Raw genomic sequence first — 17798 nt, forward strand, 5'->3', positions numbered from 1 at the left:
CAAGATTTCTTTATAAGATAGTTATGAGTTAGGATTTCCCAATGATAGGTATTTGAACAATACTTGGAAGGTACAGAGAAAGGAAGGCTGTTATTCTCAGGAGATTATTGAAACTTTGCACTCATGATGGCCTCTCAGACATCTCTTTCAGCTCCTATTTTGTGGCTTGGATGACCAGAAATGGTAGCTTTTCAGACTTCTCTGCAAGCTACCATTTTACTCTTTGGTGGCCAGATGTGGAGGCATCTCCGATTTTTCCATGAGCTTCCACTTCAAGGACACTGTAGGCAAACACAATAGTTTTCTGATTTCCCTGGGCCCTAGCATCTCTACTTGTGCTTGTGCATTAGTAACTCTATGTTCACTATTTTGAACAAGCCTCTGTTTTAATGCACCGCATTTCAAAGCACTCAACTAAGAGGTTGAGTCCTCAGCTAAAATTCTCAGTTGCTGACTTATGGTGATTTAACTAAGCTATTCAGCCTCTGTACCTCATTTTCCTTAATTGTTAAATGGGATTCAATAATGCCTACCTTAAAAAATAGTTCTACAGGGAGACCTTCAAGATGGCAGATGAGTAAGATGTAGAGATCACCTTCCTACCCACAAATACATCAAAAATACATCTACATGTGGAACAACTCCTACAGGACACCTACTGAACACTGGCGGAAGACCTCAGACTTCCCAAAAGATATATATATATTTTTTTCCTTTTTCTCTTTTTGAGGGTGTGTATGTGTATGCTTCTTTGTGTGATTTTGTCTGTATAGCTTTGCTTTTACCATTTGTCCTAGGGTTCTGTCTGTCCATTTTTTTTTTTTTTTAGTATAGTTTTTAGTGCTTGTTATCATTGGTGGATTTTGTTTTTTGGTTTGGTTGCACTCTTCTTTCTTACTTTTTAATTTTTAATAATTTTTATTTTAATAACTCTCTCTTTTGCTTATTTTTTTTTCTTTTTTTCTCCCTTTTTTTCTGAGCCGTGTGGCTCATGGGTCTTGGCGCTCCGGCTGGGTGTCAGGCCTGGACCTCCAAGGTGGGAGAGCTGAGTTCAGGACATTGGTCCACAAGAGACCTCCCAGCTCCACATAATATCAAATGGCGAAAGACCACTCAGAGATCTCCATCTCAAGCTAAGACCCAGCTCCACTCAACAACCAGGAAGCTACAGTGCTGGACACCCCATGCCAAACAACTAGCGACAGGAACACAACCCCACCCATCAGCAGAGAGGCTACCTAAAATCATAATAAGGTCACAGAGACCCCAAAACACACTACCAGACGTGGTCCTGCCCACCAGAAAGACAAGATCCAGCCTCATCCACCAGAACACAGGCACTAGTCCCCTCCACCAGGAAGCCTACACAGGCCACTGAACCAACCTTAACCACTGGGGGCAGACACCAAAAACAATGGGAACTACGAACCTGCAGGCTGTGAAAAGGAGACCCCAAACACAGTAAGTTAAGCAAAATGAGAAGACAGAGAAATACACAGCAGATGAAGGAGCAAGGTAAAAACCACCAGACCAAACAAATGAAGAGGAAATAGGCAGTCTACCTGAAAAAGAATTCAGAGTAATGAGAGTAAAGATGATACAAAATATTGGAAATAGAATGGAGAAGATACAAGAAACGTTTAAGAAGGACCTAGAAGAACTGAAGAGCAAACAAACAATGATGAACAATACAATAAATGAAATTTAAAATTCTCTAGAAGGAATCAATAGTGGAATAACTGAGGCAGAAGAACGGATAAGTGATCTAGAAGATAAAATAGTGGAAATAACTACCACAGAGCAGAAAAAAGAAAAAAGAATGAAAAGAATTGAGGACAGTCTCAGAGACCTCTGGGACAACATTAAATGCACTAACATTTGAATTACAGGGGTCCCAGAAGAAGAGAAAAAGAAAGGGACTTAGAAAATAGTTGAAGAGATTATAGTTGAAAACTTCCCTAATATGGGAGAGGAAATAGTCAATCAAGTCCAGGAATCACAGAGAGTCTGATACAGGATAAATCCAAGGGGGAACACATCAAGACACATATTAATCAAACTATCAAAAATTAAGTACAAGGAAAAAAATATTAAAAGCAGCAAAGGAAAAGCAACAAATAACATACAAGGGACTGACCATAAGTTTAACAGTTGATCTTTCAGCAGAAACTCTGCAAGCCAGAAAGGAGTGGCAGGACATATTTAAAGTGATTAAAGGCAAAAACCTACAACCAAGATTACTCTACCCAGCAAGGACTTCATTCAGATTTGACGTAGAAATTAAAACGTTTACAGACAAGCAAAAGCCAAGAGAGCTCAGCACCACCAAACCAGCTTTACAACAAATGCTAAAGGAACTTCTCTAGGCAGGAAACACAAGAGAAGGAAAAGACCTACAGTAACAAACCCAAAACAATTAAGAAAATGGTAATAGGAAGTACATATTGATAATTACCTTAAATGTAAATGGATTAAATGCTCCAACAAAAGACATAAACTGGCTGAATGGATACAGAAACAAGACCCATATGTATGCTGTCTACTGGAGACCCATTTCAGACCTAGGGACACATACAGACTGAAAGTGAGGGGATGGAAAAAGATATTCCATGCAAATGGAAATCAAAAGAAAGCTGTAGTAGCAATTCTCATATCAGACAAAATATTCTTTAAAGTAAAGACTATTACAAGAGACAAAGAAGGACACTACATAATGATCAAAGGATCAATCCAAGAAGAAGATATAACAATTGTAAATATTTATGCACCCAACATAGGAGTACCTCAATATATAAGGCAAATACTAACAGCCATAAAAGGGGAAATCACAGTAACACAATAATATTAGGGGACTTTAACATCCCACTTTCACCAATAGACAGATCAACCTAAATGAAAGTAAATAAGGAAACACAAGCTTTAAATGACACATGAAACAAGATGGACTTAATTGATATTTATAGGACATCCCATCCAAAAACAACAGAATACATTTTCAAGTGCTTATGGAACAATCTCCAGGATCATATCTTGGGTCACAAATCAAGCCTTGGTAAATTTAAGAAAATTGACATATCAAGTATCTTTTCCGACCACAACACTATGAGACTAGATACCAATTACAGGAAAAAAACTGTAAAAAATACAAACAGTTGGAAGCTAAACAACACACTACTAAATAACCAAGAGATCACTGAATAAATCAAAGAGGAAATAAAAAAAAAGTACCCAGAAACAAATGACAATGAAAACGATGACCCAAAACCTATGGGATGCAGCAAAAGCAGTTCTAAGAGGGAACTTTATAGCAGTACAATCCTACCTCAAGAAACAAGAAACAACTCAAATAAACAACCTAACCTTGCACCTAAAGCAATTAGAGATAGAAGAACGAAAAAAAAAAAACCCAAAGTTAGCAGAAGGAAAGAAATCATAAAGATCAGATCAGAAATAAATGAAAATAGTTTTGGAAGTTTTAGCCACAGCAGTCAGAGAAGAAAAAGAAATAAAAGGAAACCAAATCGGGAAAGAGGAAGTAAAACTGTCACTGTTTGCAGATAACATGATACTATACATAGAGAATCCTAAAGATGCTACCAGAAATCTCCTAGAGCTAATCAATGAATTTGGTAAAGTAGCAGGATACAAAATTATGTACAGAAATCTCTTGCATTCCTGTACACTAATGATGAAAAATCTGAAAGAGAAATTAAGGAAACACTCCCATTACCATTGCAACAAAAAGGATAAAATACCTAGGAATAAGTCTACCTAAGGAGACAAAACACCTGTATGCAGAAAACTATAAGACACTGATGAAAGAAATTAAAGATGATACAAACAGATGGAGAGATATACCATACTCTCGGATTGGAAGAATCAACATTGTGAAACTGACTGTACTACCCAAAGCAATTTACAGATTCAATGCAATCTCTATCAAACTACCAGTGGTATTTTTCACAGAACTAGAGCAAAAATTTCACAATTTGTGTAGAAACACAAAAGACCCCAAATAGCCAAAGCTATCTTGATAAAGAAAAATGGAGCTGGAGCAATCAGGCTCCCTAACGTCAGACAATACTACAAAGCTACAGTAATCAAGACAGTATGGTACTGGCTCAAAAACAGAAATATAGATCAATGGAGCAGGATAGAAAGCCCAAAGATAAACTCATACATATATGGTCACCTTATTTTTGATACAGGAGGCAAGAATATACAATGGAGAAAAGACAGCCTCTTCAGTAAGTGGTGCTGGGAAAACTGGACAGCTACATGTAAAAGAGCGAAATTAGAACACTCCCTAGCACCATACACAAAAATAAACTCAAAATGGATTAAAGACCTAAATGTAAGTCCAGACAGTATAAAACTTTTAGAGGAAAATGTAGCAAGAACACTCTTGGACATAAATCACAGCAAGATCCTTTTTGACCCACCTCCTGGAGAAAGGGAAATAAAAACAAAAATAAACAAATGGGACCTAATTAAACTTCAAAGCTTTTGCACAGCAAAGGAAATCAAAAATAAGACGAAAAAGGAACCCTCAGAATGGGAGAAAATATTTGCAAATGAAGCAGCTGATAAAGGATTTATCTCCAAAATTTTCAAGCAGCTCATGCAACTCAATATCAAAAAAACAAACAACCCAATCCCAAAATGGGCAGACCTAAATAGACATTTCTCCAAAGAAGATATACAGATGGCCAACAAACACATGAAAGGATGCTCAACATCACTAATCATTAGAGAAATGCAAATCAAAGCTACAATGAGGTATCACCTCATACCAGTCAGAATGGCCATCATCAAAAAATCTACAAACAATAAACACTGGATAGGGTGTGGAGAAAAGGGAACCCTCTTGCACTGTTGGTGGGAATGTAAATTGATACAGCCACTATGGAGAACAGTATGGATGTTCCTTAAAAGTCTAAAAAGAGAACTACCATATGACTTAGCAATCCCACTACTGGGCACATACCCTGAGAAAACCATGATTCAAAAAGAGTCATGTACCACAATGTTCATTGCAGCTCTGTTTCCAAGAGCCAGGATATGGAAGCAACCAAAGTGTCCATCGACTGATGAATGGATAAAGAAGATGTGGCACATATATACAATGGAATATTACTCAGCCATAAAAAGAAACGAAATTGAGTTATTTGTAATGAGGTGGATCGGCCGAGAGACTGTCATACAGAGTGAAGTAAGCCAGAAAGAGAAAAATAAATACCGTATGCTAACACATATATATGGAATCTAAAAAAACAAAAATGGTTCTGAAGATCCTAGGGGCAGGACAGGAATAAAGATGCAGATGTAGAGAATGGACTTGAGGACACAGGGAGGGGGAATGGTAAGCTGGGACGAAGTGAGAGAGTGGCATGGACTTATATATACTACCAAATGTAAAATAGATAGCTAGTGGAAAGGAGCTGCATAGCACAGGGAGATCAGCTCCATGCTTTGTGACCACCTAGAGGGGTGGGATAGGGAGGATGGGAGGGAGACGCAAGAGGGAGTGGATATGGGGATATATGTATACATGTAGCTGATTCACTTTGTTATACAGCAGAAATGAACACACCATTGTAAAGCAATTACATTCCAGTAAAGATGTAAAAAAAAAAAAAAACTACGCTTAGAAAAAAAAATGTATCAAGATGGTAATTGTCTATGTTCAAGAAGAAGCTACTTAATAAAGTACAGTAAAAACAAACAAGCAAAAAAGTTCCACATTTGTTTATTCTTTTGTTTCCTTTTTCATGCACATATGCATTCATTCAGTCACCCACAACCAAAGGATGAATGATGTCCTTTCACAGCATTGCCATCAAATTACAACTTGGTCAAACTCCTTAATGTAATGCTTAATGACTGTTTGTGGTCTAACAGGTTTAGGGTCGCATTCAACATGCTTTTCCATATTTTCAGCTTCTGCCATTCATATCCTTTTGTCTATTGTGTATTTTTTTAAACCCAGCGTTCCTTGTTCTGTGTTTTATTTAGATAAGTTGTATTTAGAGAATTAGTCCTCTTTAACGCGCAGTCTATATCATGTGGGCAGAGTTGACCCTATCCTTGGACTCCAGCCATAAGTACATGGCTCAATCCTGACCAGTCAGAGCAATGGCTACATGATCTTGGCCATAGTGATTGGTTCAGGGATGGGCAGATGACACAGGCAGGGACAATAAGAGGAAATCCACAGACTTACGAGCTAGAATTATTGGAAAAGAGGTTTCTTTACTCACCAGGCTTGCTAAATTAATAGAATATAAGTTTGAAGCTGCTTGAAACCCGTTTTGCTAGCTCCAAATGGGAACCTATCTGAGAATGCAGCCAAATACAGAGGAAGGCTGAAGCAAGGCTGGAGAGACAAGCAATATCTTAATGATATTTTTTGAGGCGTTGGTTCCAGTGATTCTTAAAGTTGGGCACATCTCTTAAATATATCACTTACAAGAGGCAATCATTGTTTCAGCCAGTTTGAGAAAGCTTTCTGTTACTTGAAACTGAATGAGTTAAAACCAGTGGGCTTGTCTTCGTGAACACTGGGATGTCCCATTTCTTCTCATTTCATGGTCTTGGTTTTTTTTACCATAACACTTAGGAACTCAGTGTCCCCTGATGTCACTATGCTGTGCCCCGTTATGGTTACTACTGGCTCTATCAGTGGAAAAACTCTACCTGAATGATTATCAGCAAAACATGTATTTATTATGCATGTTCCTAACTGAAGTTGGTGAGAGGCATGTTTATAAAATTAGACTTAAAATGCACAAGACTTACCCAGTCTATAACTTGATTTAGCCAATTTCAAATCCTTGCTCAATTGCCTATTTAATGTTCAAATCCTTGAAAATAAAAGCCGTCAACTGTTGGGCACCATGTACAATCTGTTGTGCAATCTGTTGTCCTGCGATGGCACTTCTTACCTTTCAGTTTGTAACTGGATATTTAAAATGCAGTCAGAGCCGCAGTTCATCTGTTCATTTATTCAACATTCACTAAATGCCAAGTTGGTACACTGGGGACACATAGTGATAACACATAGTGCTTGCCCATATGGGGCTAATGTTCTGGTTATAGCCTCTTGCTTTCAGAGTCTCATGCAGCAGGTGTATCTCTCTGTGTGTATGTGTGTTGCAGTGTGAAAATTTATATTTTTGGCAGGGATTGGCAGGACATTGGCAATTGGCAGGACAATGTCATTGGCGTTGGCATTCATTTAAATAATCACAGTCATCTTAAAGCTCCAGGACTCTGGTCAGTGAAAGGGCTGCAGAATAGATACTGAGAATCTTCTTTTTGTTGCAGTAGCTTTGTCACCGGGATCTCTGTCTCTGCCTTTCATAGAGGGAGTATTGCCTAGTTCTTAAGAATGCAGGTTTCCATAACAGGCTGGATTCAGCTCTCAGATCCACTACTGTGTATACCTAGGCAAATTTACCTAACCCTGGTAACTCTCAGCTTTTGCCTTTGCAGAATGAGATAACATGTCTACTTATTTGGGTAGCTGTAAGGATTAAGTGAGGTAATGCATCTAAGCACTTTGCAGTGTGTCTGGTAGTAGTCAATCCCAGCTAAATGACAGCTATTGCCTTATTCCTACCATTCTTATTATTTGACTAGGAAGGTACTAGTCTGCTTGTCCTTCAAGAACCAGCTTAAATGCTCTGTCATTTTTAGGGAAGTTAGTTGTATAATTCTTCATCATTCATTCTGGTCTTACCTTTATTATAGTGGATATAATGATTTTTCCATAAATTTTTCTGTTTTCTTCACAAAACAGGTACAATGTCTTTGTTATCACTTTAACACCAATACTTGAAATTGTGTATAACTTATGGTAGACATTCATTTAGTTTTAAATGTAATGGACACTTAATTTACTTTGAAAGGATGGCTGTGACTCTGTTGTGCATGGACTTGTGTGGGTCAAGGGCAGAAGCAGGAGACAAGTTAGATTACTGCACAGATCCAAGGAGAAGTGATGTTGGCACAGCTGGTGGTGGAGGTAGAACAAACTGGTTGTGTTCTGGATATGCTTTGGAACTGGAGCTACATATTTGGAAGAAGAAGAATGAGAATAACAAAAAAATAAGAACAGTAAGACATTAAAGAAAAAAGCCTTCCTGTTCTGTGATGACTAATTCAAAGAATGAGTTTTGTTTGATGGTAAATTGATATGGCCTGTAGATGGCTCCATTTTCCTAAAGAAACTTCAGGATTCTTTGTGTGTGTGTTCTAGAAAATTTCAGTGCTGCTGCATGTTTGGTTTTCCCAGACTGATATTATGGCTTCACTGTAAATTAATAAGCAGTTTTGACTTTCTTTGTTCAGATAGAATTATGTATATTGGCTCACATATTTAATGTAAATTCTTCATTTTTGAGCCACTATTTAAGAACCACTAAGAAACTTGAGAAGCCAGGGAAAACTTGTGTAGGTTGCTTACTTTAATGGGTTTCAAAATGTTTTCATTTACTCATTCATTCACTTATTTATTGAATGACTTCTGTGTCATTCCAGGCACAATGTTAGAGGCAGTGAAAAATATTACTATGAATAAAAATATATTTTCTGTCCATCTATTATGCTTTCAATAAAAGCACCAAGATACATGTTTTTAGGTAGCATTTATTAAACATACACCATGTGGAAAAAAAAAACCATACACCATGTGTAAGGCACATTATCTTAGCACTTTAAATGCATCCTTTCATTGAAATCTTCAAAACAACCCTATGAGGTAAATGTCCACATTTTACAGATGAAAAAACTGAGGAACAGAGAGATTAAGTAACCTGGTGAAGTTCAACCTGGGAACTTTATTGTGGAACCCAGTCCTGATTTACCTGTCTCTGAGTCATTCTCTCTAAGGTTGTGCAGACCTGCAAAGTCTGAGTAGCAGGGGTAGCTCCTCTGATCAATCCTCACAGAAGCCTGACTCGCTTCTGTCCTTCTTTATTCCTTTGCATTCACCTCAAGTCCTACTTCTTTTGTAAAACTATTCCAGATTACGTGAGTTTTTCGCCCTTCTCTGAGCTCTTCTGAGCTACTACTGCACAGACGCAGAAGAGTCTCTTTATTTGTGGTACGTGTGTCTAACAGAACAATGGAGAATGAGTCTAATCATTGAAACTTCCAAGTGGCAGATGGGCTTTTCTGTAATTTGGGAAAGTGTCCTCTTGGAAGACGAAAGGGAGGCCTCGGTGTAGAGGGAACTTTTCCTAATGAGCTGACAGCTTCAGGGTGTCAAACTAAAAATCAGCTCAGGAGAAGGTTCCTACCTAGTCATTTGCATTGTTTCTCTCTGTGGTTTTTACTACTTTTTCCTCTCTGGGCTCCTATACTGACCTAATGAGTAATGGTAATAGAGACTGCTGATTCTCCATCACTATACATCGCTCTTCTTCTTTAGTAATAGAACACCGCAGTTTTAGCTAGACACATGGCTACACAAGTGGCATCTACATATTCCCACTATCCTTGCAACCCCATGTGGCCATGTGAGTAAGTCCAGTCCAATCTGATGAACATAGAAAGTATATATTTCTGTGCTTATCATTAATATGAATGTGTCTATGCTGCCTTTACCCATTTCCTTCTTTCTGTCACTTGGGAGGTGATGAGAAGTGGAATGGTCACTTTTAGACCTAGAGTTGAAAGTTGCATGTCGAAAATGTCAAAGCTACCTGATTGAAGGACTGGACTGCTATGTAAGAGACAAATGAACTTGACTCTTGCTCAAGCACTGTATTTTGGGTCTCACGTAATTGAGTTTGTTTTCTACAATGAATATAGAAATCAATACTTAAAACTGGGCCACTGTCCTGACATTTAGCTTAACATTTGATCTTAAGGAGTGGGGCACACACGGTAAGCTAGAAAGCTGGTGATCTGTGTTATGCTTTAGTAAAACGTTTGATAAAATTCTCATCTATAATACCTTGGAAGGCAGATCATATGCCAACAGAGTCTTTATCTAGCTAAATTTGTTGGAAAAATTACACTGTTGATGTGTGCTGGCTTCTTTTTGCTACATTTAGCAAAGTTCTATAAGAGAGAGTTGAAGTTGGGCTAGTTATTAGGGGTTGTGCTGATGAAACCAGTTTTACAGGGGTGGGCCTCAAGCCTTTAACACTTCCCTATCATTACGTGTTATTCAGAAACTGGCAGACAACCCAGTGCCAAAGATCAGATAAACAGTATCGACTACCCACCTAAACCCACTGTTTCAAATCATCTCAAGGTAGAAACAATTATATTGAGAGCAAGAGAGATGGGAGGGAAACTTCTGGCTGTGGTTACTTACACAGGAACTAACTGGAAACAGATAGGTCAAATGCCTACAAAGATTATGAGGGAATATTACTACCAAAGAAACCAGAGCCTGGTCTGAAAAATCCTGTGATTCTTTGATAAAGAGGCTCCCAAACACACACAGTCTGTAGGTGGGATTGGGGCTAGTGTAGAAATAGAAGTTCTTATAATGTATGCCATTTAAAATTTATAAATCTAGCTAACAAAAATATTAAATAGTGCTTTTTCTATTCTCTTACCTTGAAAAACATATCTTCATAATGACCTGGATATCCAAGTCAGAACTTAGAACCTGAAACTCACTTGGAGCTTCACTGCAACAGTGCATGGATAGCCACCCCATGGACCACAATACGTTCCCCACTCTTCCAAGTCTTATTTCTATCCTGCATCACAGGGCCTTGTAAGCACATGTAGATGTTCTATTCCTTATGCCTGCATCCAAGATCCATACACAACCCTTGTCTCTTCCACCACCACAGGTAGCTTAAATGCTTAGCAAATTACCATTAATGGTACTCACATGGCACACATTTCTGAGTAATGTCTCAGGACTACTTACTATACTTGGTTTCTTCTTCTTTCTCTCCTCCATTCTACTTCTTCCTTGTTATTACCATTACAGCCATCAGCAGCAAAAAGTGCATTTGTTCTCCAAGGAGCTATACACATTTATCATACAAATTTTGTTTATCCGTCTTTTGCATCACAAACATTTATTTCCGCATCTCTGAAATCTATGAGTTTCTTGAATACAGGACTGATGTGGGTGTATTCATGCCAGAATTTTGCAGGATCAACTATCTTTTCTTACACAAAGTATTCAGTGAGTACTAGTTGATAATACATGAAAGAATGAATGAATGCATGAATGAATGAATGTATCTTCATATTGCTGGCTCTATGCAATAAATTGGAAACTTAATGAAGGCTTCTAGAGTTTTGCATCTAAGAGAGATTATAGTAAAATTTGGATAACTAGATTAAAGTAGAAGGTTTAGAGATGTGTCATCCATGCAAAGACCTGAAAAATGGGCAGCCCTGTTTATATTTCAAATTGCCCAGAAATATTTGGTTTTGCTTCAGTTCTAGGAAGGGCTCAGGTTTGGAATGAGGTCACATTTTTATCAGCAACAGTTCACTTAATATTGCTTATACAAGCTTTCTAAAGCAATGACTAGAGCATATGTTTAGATTTTCCCAAGTGTTTGGACTAAAGAAACCATATATATGTTAGTGTAGTGATTCTCAGTAGTTATTCCAGAGGCTCATAAGGTAAGAGGATCACATTGTATGGTTTAGTAACACTGAAACCTTTCCATGCTGCTGTCATTTTATCTTTGTTCTCTTAGAAAAACTCAGAATGGTACAAAACATATCTTTATTTTCACATTTCCAACTTTCTTTACACACATATACTGAAACCATCTGTCTAAATTGTGGCAAAATCTGCCAGCTCCAGATTGGCCTCATTAGTCATCTGAGAACACATAAACAGAGGAATTATGGAAAAATAAATAGATCTTGGATAGATCATCCTGGTCTGGGAAGGTTTTTCTCATCATCAGCATCATTGCCAGACACGAAAAGGCACAGGTTTGCATCTTTAAAACATTTGGAGGAGTTTTTGCTCTAGAAAGTGGATAAAAATGTCTTAGTGACCCACTTGATATCCTTTATCATATGACCAAGTCACTTCAGCTATGAACCAAAGGGAAAACTAACATCTAAAGGAATTGGCAAGGTCTTTCAGAGCAAAACTCTATGAATGTTGTTCTAATAGAGAGGAATATATCTAAGAGGTGAGAAGAGAGATAAGGAGAGTGTGAGAGTGCATGAAAGTAAATTTTGGACATTATCATCAAAGGTAGTGTTTTTCTAAGCTAGTCATAAGCTCACCTCCCCAGATGTTTGCATGTGCTCCTACCAGCCATCTCTTCTTTATGAATAGCAGTAGTTTAATTGTGAAATTGAACTGTCAGAAATATATATTGTGCAACTGAACCTCTGCCACAGTAGGAAGTCTGGTCATCTGTATTTTCCTTGGGACTAACGGAGCCCAAGGAACTAATAGACATCATCAGGAAGATGTCCTAAGTAGGGAGAAGACTGCAAACATGGTATAAAATGAGGGGGAATTTTCTCCTTAATCTCCAACAAAAACAGCAACAAAAAAATCCCTATCACCGGGCTTCCCTGGTGGCGCAGTGGTTGAGAGTCCGCCTGCCGATGCAGGGGACACGGGTCCGTGCCCCGGTCCGGGAAGATCCCACGTGCCTCGGAGCAGCTGGGCCCGTGAGCCATGGCCGCTGAGCCTGCGCGTCTGGAGCCTGTGCTCAGCAATGAGAGAGGCCATGACAGTGAGAGGCTTGCGTACCGAAAAAAAAAAAAAAAAAGTCTTTATTAGTCAGGATATTTTATATTATAGTGTGTTTAAATCTCAGTGACTTAATGGATTATAGGTTTATTTTTCACTCAAAGTTCAATGAAAATCAAATAGTTTCCCTTCAAAAAGCCCCGAGGGGTCCATGCTCCTTCTGTTTTGTGATGTTGACATCTTCAGCACACGCTGTTGCTGGGGCAGGGGACGACAAACCACAGCGTAATATGCTGCACTTGGAAGCGCCGTGAATCTAAGCCCTGAGATTCCACCTACCTACAGGGAGGCTGGGAGATATAGTTCTGTTTCATGTCCAGAAAGTGAAAGTAGGATTAGTGAATATCTAGCTGGTTTCTGCTACAAAGACTGTTGGATTTATGGTAGATTGGAAGCATAGGCATAACATTTTCCAGCTCTTTTTATTAAGAGATAATGGCTATAACCCTACTCTCTCAACCCAGGCTAAACTTGGTGTCTTGCTTTTACCAGTAGAATGTAGTTGAAGTGGTGTTTGCTAGTTCCAGAATCTAGCTTTCCAGGGGTCTTGTCACTTCTGTCTTTGTTCTCTTGGAATGCTGTCTTGGGACTTCCATGTAAGGATGTAGTCTACTGGACGAGAGACCACAGGCAGGAAAATCAAGTCACTCCAGCCAACAATGAGCATCAATTGTCATACGTGAGTGAGGCCAACTCGAACCTTCAAGCCCAGCTGACTCTTCCTGAAGGCAACTGCATGAGTCATCCAGGTAAAAGGAGAGGATAAACTGCATAGCGAATGAACAGAATTGTGATAAACAATAAATCATCGTTTCAAGTCACTGAGTTGGGGATGATTTCTTTTCTTTTTTTTTTTTGCCTCTCACTGTTGTGGCCTCTCCCGTTGTGGAGCACAGGCTCCGGACGCACAGGCTCAGCTGCCATGGCTCACGGGCCCAGCCGCTCCACGGCATGTGGGATCCTCCCAGACCAGGGCACGAACCTGTGTCCCCCGCATCGGCAAGCGGACTCTCAACCACTGCACCACCAGGGAAGCCCGGGGATGATTTCTTATTGTAACATTAGACAACTGATACAGGTTTAAATTTTTTCAGATTAAAATTTTCCACCTTTGTAAACCTCAAGCTAATGGCTTATAAAGGATCCCACTTTAATGTCATTTCTGGCATTTCTAATGTGTGTGTGATTTCATGATTGTATATGTCTTAGTCTGGGTTCCCCCAGAAGCCGACCCTGAGGAAAGGATGTGGGTGTGAGTTGTTTATTTGGGAGCACTAGTGGGTAAGTGGGAAGTGATACAAGGAAAAGAAGGAAGCCAATGCAGGCATATTATTGAACTTGTTATTACTAGACAATTAGGTCTCAATTCTGTAGCAGAACTCTGGTGGATAGAGTAGATCTTACCTCAGAGTTATCCCAACAGAGAGGTGAGGAGCTGAGGTATCTATCCACCAAATCCCATCAATTTTTGATAGAAGGCTTTTAGGGGGTGAGGAGAGTGTCTTAACTCCTCAGTACTTCTGGTCTGCTCTGCCTTGTGCACTGGCTGAGTGGGCTCTTGTGATTAGAGAAGGCCTTCATGGGAAGAGTTACAGGGCTCCTGCTTAGAAAAATTCCAGTTGCCCTTTTTTGAAGTATGAATGCTTATGGCATCTGGATGGGGTACCAACAGTAATGTTTGAATTTATTGTCAATATCTGAATATTATAAATATTAATATCTAAATATATTGTTTTTATTTCAAGTAGTAAATTGTCAAGCTAGATATAACTTGCAGTGAAAAATCTCCTTAAGTGTTCTTCTTGTTAAAATTTTAAAAGTCCATTGAAATATAAATATATATTCATTATTGGAAAACTAAAATGCTGCAAGTAAATTGTGATGATTTTCAAGTGTGTTAATTTTACGAAAAAAATGATTAAGAACTTTAGAAGAGTTAAAAAGTAAAATATTGGAATTTAATATGAACATTGAGAGTGTTTTGGCTGGATAACTTGGAAAGGATACTATTTTTGAATCAAAAATGTATGCAATATTTAAATAATACAAAACCAAATAATAGATCATATGATATCATATTCTGAAACTATCTGAAATTATCAAGTGTATTAGTGTCCTTAATGTTAAACAATGAACTGCTGAGAACTTCTTTTAATTTTTAGTTACTTTCATGTATGGATTTTATGCAAAAATATCTTGGAATAATTCACAAATAAAAATAGACTATCGAGTGTCCTTGCCCCTGTGGTGAGCCACAGCTGCCCCCCGCCTCTGCGAGAGACCCTCCAACACTAGCAGCCATGTGGCTAACAGGATCTTGGTGCTCTGGCTGGGTGTCAGGCCTGAGCCTCTGAGGTGGGAGAGCCGAATTCAAGACATTGGACCACCAGAGACCTCCCAGCCCCACATATTATCAATTGGTGAGAGCTCCCCCAGAGATCTCCATCTCAACGCTAAGACCCAACTCCACTCCATGACCAGCAAGCTTCCGTGCTGGAAACCCCATGCCAAACAACTAGCAAGACAGGAACACAACCGCACCTATTAGCAGAGAGGCTGCCTAAAATCATAAGTTCACAGACACCCCAAAACACACCACTGGAGGTGGTCCTGCCCACTAGAAAGACAAGATCCAGCCTCATCCACCAGAACACAGGCACTAGTCCCCTCCACCAGGAAGCCTACACAGGCCACTGAACCAACCTTAACCACTGGGGGCAGACACCAAAAACAATGGGAACTACGAACCTGCAGGCTGTGAAAAGGAGACCCCAAACACAGTAAGTTAAGCAAAATGAGAAGACAGAGAAATACACAGCAGATGAAGGAGCAAGGTAAAAACCACCAGACCAAACAAATGAAGAGGAAATAGGCAGTCTACCTGAAAAAGAATTCAGAGTAATGAGAGTAAAGATGATACAAAATATTGGAAATAGAATGGAGAAAATACAAGAAACGTTTAACAAGGACCTAGAAGAACTGAAGAGCAAACAAACAATGATGAACAATACAATAAATGAAATTTAAAATTCTCTAGAAGGAATCAATAGTGGAATAACTGAGGCAGAAGAACGGATAAGTGACCTGAAAGATAAAATAGTGGAAATAACTACCATGGAGCAGAATAAAGAAAAAAGAATGAAAAGAATTGAGGACAGTCTCAGAGACCTCTGGGACAACATTAAATGCACCAACATTCGAATTATAGGGGTCCCAGAAGAAGAAGAGAAAAAGAAAGGGTCTGAGAAAATATTTGAAGAGATTATAGTTGAAAACTTCCCGAATATAGGAAAGGAAATGGTCAGTTAAGTCCAGGAAGCACAGAGAGTCCCGTACAAGATAAATCCAAGGGGAAACACATCAAGACACATATTAATCAAACGATCAAAAATTAAATACAAAGGAAAAATATTGAAAGCAGCAAGGGAAAAGCAACAAATAACATACAAGGGAATGCCCATAAGGTTAACAGCTGATCTTTTAGCAGAAACTCTGCAAGCCAGAAGGGAGTGGCAGGACATATTTAAAGTGATGAAAGATCCCATTTACCACTGCAACAAAAAGAATAAAATACCTAGGGATAAACCTACCTAAGGTGACAAAAGACCTGTATGCAGAAAACGATAAGACACTGATGAAATAAATTAAAGATGATACCAACAGATGGAGAGATATACCCTGTTCTTGGATTGGAAGAATCAACATTGTGAAAATGACTATACTACGCAAAGCAATCTACAGATTCAGTGCAATCTCTATCAAACTACCAATGGCATTTTTCACAGGACTAGAACAAAAAATTTCACAATTTGTATGGAAACACAAAAGACCCCGAATAGCCAAAGCAATCTTGAGAAAGAAAAACAGAGCTGGAGGAATCAGGCTCCCTGACTTCAGACAATACTACAAAGCTACAGTAATCAAGACAGTATGGTACTGCCACAAAAACAGAAATATAGATCAATGGAACAGGATAGAAAGGCCAAAGATAAACTCATGCGCATATGGTCACCTTATTTTTGATAAAGGAGGCAAGAATATACAATGGAGAAAAGACAGCCTCTTCAATAAGTGGTGCTGGGAAAACTGGATAGTTACATGTAAAAGAATGAAATTAGGACACTTCCTAACACCATACACAAAAAGAAACTCAAATTGGATTAACAACCTAAATGTAAGTCCAGACAGTATAAAACTCTTAGAGGAAAACATAGCAAGAACACTCTTGGACATAAATCACAGCAAGATCTTTTTTGACCCATTTCCTAGAGTAATGGATATAAAAACAAAAATAAACAAATGGGACCTAATGAAGCTTAAAGGCTTTTGCACAGCAAAGGAAACCATAAACAAGACAAAAAGAGAACCCTTAGAATGGGAGAAAATATTTGCGAACGAAACAACTGTCAAAGGATTAATCTCCAAAATATACAGACAACTCTTGGAGGTCAATATCAAAAATACAAACAACCCAATCCAGAAATGGGCAGAAGACCTAAATAGACATTTCTCCAAAGAAGATATACAGATGGCCAACAAACACGTGAAAGGATGCTCAACGTCACTAATCATTAGAGAAATGCAAATCAAAACTACAGTGAGGTATTACCTCACACCAGTCAGAATGGCCATCATCAAAAAAAATCTACAAACAGTAAATGCTGGATAGGGTGTGGAGAAAAGGGAACCCTCTTGCACTGTTGGTGGGAATGTAAATTGATACAGCCACTATGGAGAATAGTATGGAGGTTCCTTAAAAGTCTAAAACGAGAACTACCATATGACTTAGCAATCCCACTACTGAGCACATAACCTGAGAAAACCATAATTCAAAAAGAGTCATGTACCACAATGTTCATTGAAGCTCTATTTACAATAGCCAGGACATGGAAGCAACCTAAGTGTCCATCGACAGGTGAATGGGTAAAGAAGATGTGGCACATATATTCAATGGAATATTACTCAACCATAAAAAGAAATGAAATTGAGTTATTTGTAGAGGGGTGGATGGACATAGAGTCTGTCATACAGAGTGAAGTCAGAAAGAGAAAAACAAATACCATATGCTAACACATATATATCGAAT

The sequence above is a fragment of the Neophocaena asiaeorientalis genome, unplaced genomic scaffold, assembly GCF_003031525.2.
Source record: "Neophocaena asiaeorientalis asiaeorientalis breed wild unplaced genomic scaffold, Neophocaena_asiaeorientalis_V1.1 scaffold177, whole genome shotgun sequence".
NCBI lineage: Eukaryota > Metazoa > Chordata > Mammalia > Artiodactyla > Phocoenidae > Neophocaena > Neophocaena asiaeorientalis.